This window comes from Pteropus vampyrus, unplaced genomic scaffold (genome assembly GCF_000151845.1).
Source record: "Pteropus vampyrus isolate Shadow unplaced genomic scaffold, Pvam_2.0 Scaffold255, whole genome shotgun sequence".
Lineage (NCBI taxonomy): Eukaryota > Metazoa > Chordata > Mammalia > Chiroptera > Pteropodidae > Pteropus > Pteropus vampyrus.
In genome coordinates, this window is record NW_011889036.1 from 473,329 (window position 1) to 481,031 (window position 7,703).

Below are 7,703 nucleotides of genomic sequence, written 5' to 3' on the forward strand. Positions count from 1 at the left end.
TAATTTGCATGAGACTATATTCTGTGATGAACTCTGCACCCTTACAAATTTATGCCAAATATTTATTGGCAGGGAAAACAAACTAAGGCTCTTTCAGGCCAATGAAATGATAGTTTTCTGTTAAGAAAGGTGGAATATATATATAAATTTATATATATAATGGGTAAAACATATCCAGTACTTGTCACAGGAGGCCAGTAGGGAAAAAAACCAACAAATACCAAAAGTGTCATTTTTCGATCATCCTTTCCTTGTAGGTCAATTACAAAATTATATAAAAATTAAACCTACTTGTATATTAGAAATATACTTCCATTCACCCATGGATCTAACAGACTTCAAAATAGAAATACAAAAATTTTACTGACTAAAGGGGAAAAAAGCTTGTTAAATTTAGTAACTGTTTCTTAAACAGTACCTACAGAATTCTCACTTCAAAATTTACTTGCAAAAGTAAGTAGAACTCCATACTACAGAGAATCACTTAACGTCAGTAATAAAGACCATATATGTATAACATTTATGACATTTCTTTCATGTCCTGACATTTCTAGAATACCCTACTTGGTTTTCACTGGGCTACCCATATTATTTACATTGATATAACTTATTTCCGACGCAGTTTTCACACTACTTTGAAAATATTTGTTAAAATTAAAAAATTTGTCTCATTTTTCAGTTATACAATTTCTATCCAGTGTGCATTCTCACATGGTTTTGTAGGACTTCGAATATTGTTCACATTCAGTAGAACTTTATCCACTTTGATTTTTGTGTGTGTGTGTGTTTTCCCAAGGAAACCAGACAACTCAAGGCTTTTCCATATTCTTTACATATATGGCATCTCTCCAGTGTGCATCCTTACATGTCCACAAAAGGTTCTCCATATTCTTTATATTCATAGACTTTCCCTTAGGTATGAGTTCTTTCATGATTTCGTAAGGAACTGGGACGACTGAAGGCTTTACTACAATTTTTACACTGATAGGGTTTCTCTCCAGTGTGAGTTCTTTCATGTGTTCGTAATGAACTAGGACAATCAAAGGCTTTCCCACATTCCTTACATTTACAAGGTCCGTCTCCAGTGTGTTTTATCATATGTCTTTGGACATTAGAGAGAGAAATGAAGGCTTTCCCACATTCCTTACATTCATAAGGTTTCTCTCCACTATGAGCTTTTTCGTGTTTTTGAATGGAACTGAGATAAGTGAAGGCTTTCCCACATTGCTTACATTCATAAGGTTTCTCCCCAGTATGACTTCTTTCATGTTTCTGAAGGGAACAGGGAAAACTGAAGGCTTTACCACATTCCTTACATTCATGAGGTTTTTTTCTAGTATGAGTTCTTTCATGATTTTGAAGGGACCTGGGAGTACTGAAGGCTTTACCACATTCTTTACATTCATATGGCTTTTCTCCACTATGTGTGCTTTCATGGTATTGGAAGTAATTGGGACAATCAAAGACCTTCCCACACTCCTTACATTTATAAGGCCCATCTCCAGTGTGCTTCATCATGTGTCTTCGAAAGTTGGTAAGAGAACTCAAGGCCTTCCCACATTCCTTACATTCATAGGGTTTCTCTCCAGTATGATTTCTTTCATGTTTTCGAAAGTAACTTGGACAACTGAAGGCTTTCCCACATTCTTTACATTCATACGGTTTCTCTCCAGTATGACTTCGTTCATGTTTTCTAAAGTAACTTGGACAACTGAAGGCTTTACCACATTTTTTACATTCATAGGGCTTTTCTCCACTGTGTCTCCTTTCATGACTTCGAAAGGACCTGGGACAACTGAAGGCTTTACCACACTGCTTACATTCATATGGTTTCTCTCCAGTATGAATTCTTTTATGTTTTCTAAAGTAACTTGGACAACTGAAGGCTTTGCCACATTTTTTACATTCATAGGGCTTTTCTCCGCTATGTATCCTTTCATGACTTCGAAAGGATGTGGGACAGCTGAAGGCTTTACCACATTGCTTACATTCATAAGGTTTCTCTCCGGTATGAATTCTTTCATGTTTTCTAAAGTAATTGGGACAACTGAAAGCTTTACCACATTGTTTACATTCATATGGTTTCTCTCCTGTGTGAGCTATTTCATGAATTCGACAGTAGCTGAGACAACTAAAAGCTTTACCACAGTGCTTACATATGTACGGTTTCACTCCAGTGTGAATCCTTTCATGCCTTCGAATGGATTGCCGATACTTGAAGGCCTTCCCACATTCCTTACATTTATATGGCTTTTCTTCATATTCTTGATACTCATATGGTTTGGCTGTAGTGTGAGATCTCATGTGCCTATTAAAGGATGAAAGATGCATGAAGACTTGTCCACATAAACTGCATTCACATAGTTTTATTCCAGTAGGAGTTTTCTTTTTCTGATTATGATTTGGAATATGGCTGAACGTTTCTCCACACTGACTACTTCTTTTACTTTTATCCAGTCTCTCCACTGTGTGACTGCTGTAAAAAGTGAAACGCATATTACTAATGTCTTATTTGTTAAAGATTTCATATTAATAGTTATTACAATGACATTTTTTACCATAATCAAGGAAAGTGTAAGTTTTCAGTGCTTTCTGACTGAAAGTGAATATGCTAAATGCTCTGCAAGAGGGCTCTGTCATAGCTATTATCAAAACAGCGCATTCATAAATGGGGTTTCAAATACTGTTTCCAAATGCACTATTTTTGAAACATTAAATATCTAAGTCATATTTGAGAAAAAAATTTTGATGAAAATATTCCAAGACTAAATAAATTTGAAACTTTGGCTGACTTGTTTTATATGCTGCTTTAAAATTTTTATGACATAGCATGAAGACAATGTCATCCCGGTAGGACATTGCTTTCTCATATGAGTGAGACTCACCTTAAATTTGTCCCAGGCATTTCATAGTGAGCTTCCATGTCATGGTCTTTGCGTATTTCCCCTAAAATGCAAACCAGAAAAAAATCATTATAAACTATAAAACTTTATAGAAAAATTGTTGCACAATGAGCTGTGACCATGCCTAGTTTATCTACCACTGTATTCCCTTTCCATATTTCACTTCCTGGAACTCCACTGTTGAGCAAGCAAAGCTGGTTTTCTAATCAACTAAGCAAGTAAGTTAGAATGTTTTCATTCTTACCTATTGAAGCCAAGTTCCTGAAGGTTTCCCGCATCACATCTCTGTAGAGTTTCTTCTGTGAAGAATTCAGTAAAGCCCACTCCTCCAGGGTGAACTTCACACTCACATCCTCAAAGGCCACTGAGTCCTAAAACATTCCAAATATGTATAAAGAAGAATGGGTAAGATGAACAGCACTAGGAATCTATACTCAATTCATAAGAAGTTCACATATGACTTCGTTGTCAGAACTATTTGTTACTAGTTCTCTCCACGCTCCCTTCCTCATAAATTAAACAGCATCATTAACACATGGAATTTATTGCTATGTTTTTGCAATCACATGAGTATTCATTGCTATCTAATATCAGGATACAGAGTGCCTTGGAGAAATGACAGAAATGCTATACAAATGAAACAAATATTTCCATTTTAAGCACATCAATTCGTTGTGAGAAAAACTCATCTCCTTTATTACCCACCATATCATGCATCACTCCATGAAGCACAGCATTATATCTGTATGAGCTTTTAATGAAAGCACAATAAAGAACTAGAAGTTTTTTCTTCTATTTTCGTCACCAAACATGAGAGGCCAGTAGGCCTGTGAAATCTGACTTGTAACAAGATCCAATTGTTCACACTATCCTGAAGCACTCCAGGCCACTAGAAGTCGTCAGATCCAGTTGGCTGAATGACAAATATTCTTGTGGAGCAGTATAAATTATAACGGGTTTGTAAAACATTTATCACAGAATCAGTTTTGCCTTCTTTTCTGTCTGATTTCTTGGAGGTAGACAATTATTTGGAAAATACAGCTCAGACATGAGGAAGGCATGACAACTTAGACATCCCCCAAATCCCTATACTCATGAGTCTCAGGGTTGCTTCCTACCAATTTTTAGGATGTATAGGCACATACACTGAGATGATAAAATCAGAGGAATTCTTCCCGGCAGAATCCTAACACTGTAACCTGGGCCTTGATGACTTTGAGGAACAGGTTAAGACATGGAATTTGCAAGGGAGTTCACTGAAGTCCACAATGGATTGATGATTAATTTATATGATTATAAAATACATAAAGAGTTCAAAGTGCTTTCCTCAAAAACAAAACAAACAAAAAACACCATAAAACTCCCTTTCTCGAATTTCAGCAGCAAGTGATATCCAGCCAGCCACTCTAGAGGCTCTCCTTCCAACTTCTCTCAATTCCAGGTTCCCATGTTGGCACAGCAACATGACTGCCCATTCTAAAAATAGGAACCCCAAGTGGCACAATCCTGCTTAAATGCTGGTCCTTGAAAGAGATAAATAACCCAGTGATATGCATGTGCAGGGAAAAGGTTTCCACCCACTTGATAGAGCAACAGCAAAGTAAGAACACCTCTCTTGTTGTGGGCCCAACGAATAAGATGAGCTGCCTGGCTCAGCCCTAATTACTCTTTCTACAGCAGATCTGTAACACTGGCTCATAACAAAGTCCTACTACCTACTGTGCAGAAGAGAGTGAAAATGAGCAGGCCCAAAATTATATATCTTTACAAACACTGGGTAACAAAGTTTATCCTTTGCTGGTGTAAGTAAACTGGCATTTCAAGAGTGACCCAACACCCTTAAAGATAAGTGTTCCTCAGGTGTTTATGTAAACAATATTGTATATAGTAAACTCCTATTTTCCTTTCAAGAGTCTGTAATTTACATGTTCATCAGATGGTACTGACATGATTAGCCTCCAGAATACACTCTGGGCATTGAGTCTCGACTGAGTATTACTGGTAGACAGTAATTCACACATGAACTCATAACTTCTTGTTTGAAGAACTGAGCTCATCCTATGTGAGTATATTAAGAGACAACATTTGAAACCTTGCCCCTGGTTTCCTCCAGACTAAATTTAATTTATTACCAAACAACACTAATAAAGAATATTTAATGGTCCTCGTGGGAAAATTGAAATTTTTTTCTTGGGTAACATCAAATAGAATGAAAAGATGAAAAATGTTCTTAGAAATAATTCAGTGGTCACCCAGATGTTGCCTGTCCCAAATAATATCTTTTTAAAGTCCATAAAGTCACCCAAACAGACTCTTCAGAAGTCAACAAAAACTACTCCTCCAAACCTAGTAGGAAGAACAAATGTCTGTAAGTGGACTATCCTCTAAAGCACAAAGTGGTGGCCTACCTAACATACATCAACAATTTTTAAGCTACAGTATTCCAGACAGACAAAAAAAAAAAAAAAAAAAGGACAGTGTCTTCCATGGGCCAGCAATTTAATATAAGACGTTGGTCAAAAACAGAGAGGGCATTGTAGAGCAATGGCAAACATCAAGAACACTTGAATATATGGAGCAAGGACAAACTTAGATCTAATTGAAAAAATGCTCTGTATTCCTCTCTATTCCATGGCTAATAGCCAATTCATTGCAGTATGAAAAATGAAACGAAGGCACTTTTTAGAAGTCATGTATTGATATAAGCATAGGGAAAATTTTCTCATATGACAAAAACAATGTCATAAAGCCAGAGACTAACAAATATATTAAATATATCAAATATATTTAAATATATATCAAATACGTCAAATGTATTAAAATTAAGGTAATTAAAAGAAACAACAAAGTAAGAAAAATGTCAGCCATACATGCACTATAAAAGGTATAGTTTGCGGTGTAAAAATGAACAGATGCACAATTTAAAAATGGAAAAAGAAGCAAAACATTTAATAGAAGATAAAAAAATGTACAGAAATGCCCATCATCTTGGCAATGAGGTAATAAAATGTTCACTAGCTACCATTTCACAATGATTAGAATAAAAATTAGTCAATTTAATAATCCCAAGTATTGAAGCGTGTTGAACTATTCAGAACAAATCAATAAATTATGCACAAATGGAGGGTCAAGTGATACACTCCACTGCTGTTGCCTGTAAATCTGAACTGGATCACTACAGTCCAGCAATTTTTCAATGATGTCCACAGAATTTTATGTGCATTTGAACTTGGAGACTCATACAAGAGTAGCATGTACTATTATGAAGAGATCTGGAGGATTCATCAATAGATAAAATAAAGCAAAGTGTTTCCAAAATATGAACACGTTATATATCTATAGCACTCTATTTTAAGCTGATAGACATTTAAGTCTGAATATACTCTATGAGAACTACATTTTTACCCCTTTATGCTTATGTTATTGATGTCATGTTTTAGATATTTCTTTGTTTTATATCTCCTAACTACTTAGTTTTTGTTTGATACTTTTTCCTTCTGATCTTTGTAGTAACTTTTAAAATGTCTGATTTGCTATATTTATTAAATATTTTGCTTCATCTATTCCTTTCTTATATTTTCTTATTTCTGGTTATGGTCTTTCATTCTCTGCTTAAAGAAGACTTTTTCACATTTCTTATAAAGCTTATTTAACAGTGATGAGCTCCTTCAGTGTTGGCTTGTCTGGTAAACACTACCTCTCCTTTAATTCTGAATGATAACCTTGCTGGGTAAGTTATTCTAAGTTGTAGCTTCCTTTCTTTCAGCATTTTAAAAATGTCCTGCCACTCCCGGCTTTTAAAGTTGTTGCTGAGAAATCAGCTGCCTTATAGAGTTTCCTTTGTATGTAACTTGTTGTCTTCCTCTTGCCTCCTTCAACATTGTCTCTTTAACTTTTTCCATTTTAATTACAATCTGTCTAGGTAAGGGTCTCTTTGAGTACATCTTGTTTGGAGCTCTCTGTGCTTCTTGGACCTGGGTGTTTGTTTCCTTTCCCATGTTAGAAAAGTTTTCATCTATTCTTTCTTTAAATAAAGCTTCTGTTCCTTTCTCCTTTTCTTTTCCTTCTGGGATCCCTACAATGCAAATGTTTGAATGCTTGACATTATCCAGGAGGTCCCTTAAGCTAACCTCATTTTTTAAAAATTGTTTTTTCCTTTTGCTCTTCTGACTGGTTGATTTCCACTAGTGTGGAACAAAATAGGAGGTATCATGGTCCCTGATATCAAAGTGTACTACAAAGCCACAATAATCAAAACAGTATGCTACTTGCATAAGAACGGATACATATATAGATCAATAAAATAGACTAGACAGCCCCCAAATTAATTCTTGCTTATGTAGTCAATTAATCTATAACAAAGGAGGCAAGGATATACAATGGCGTAAAGACAAGTTTCTTCAATAAGTGTTGTTGGCATAACTGGACAGATACATGTAAAAAGGTAAAATTGGACCACTTTCTTACACCTAAACAAATATGAACTCAAAATGGACTAAAGACTTAAATGTAAGACCTGAAACCATGAAACTCCTGAAAGAAAACATAAGCAATAAACTCTTTGACATCGCTCTTAGTAACACCTTTAAAGATATGTCTCCTCGGGCAAAGGCAATAAAAGAAAAAATAAATAAATGGAATTACATCAAACTAAAAAGTGTTTGCACAGCAAAGGAAACCATCAACAAAATGAGAAAACCTACTCAATGGGAAAAGATAGTCACCAATGATACGTCTAATAAGGAAGAGATTAATATCCAAACTATATGAGAAACTCATACAACTTAACACCAGAAAAAC

The 7,703-nt window shown here is 35.3% G+C and overlaps 1 pseudogene; it reads right to left on the bottom strand.

Moving 5' to 3' along the window:
- Positions 1 to 48: 48 nt before the first annotated feature.
- Positions 49 to 7,703, bottom strand: part of LOC105301916 — a 17,551-nt pseudogene continuing 9,896 nt past the window's right edge.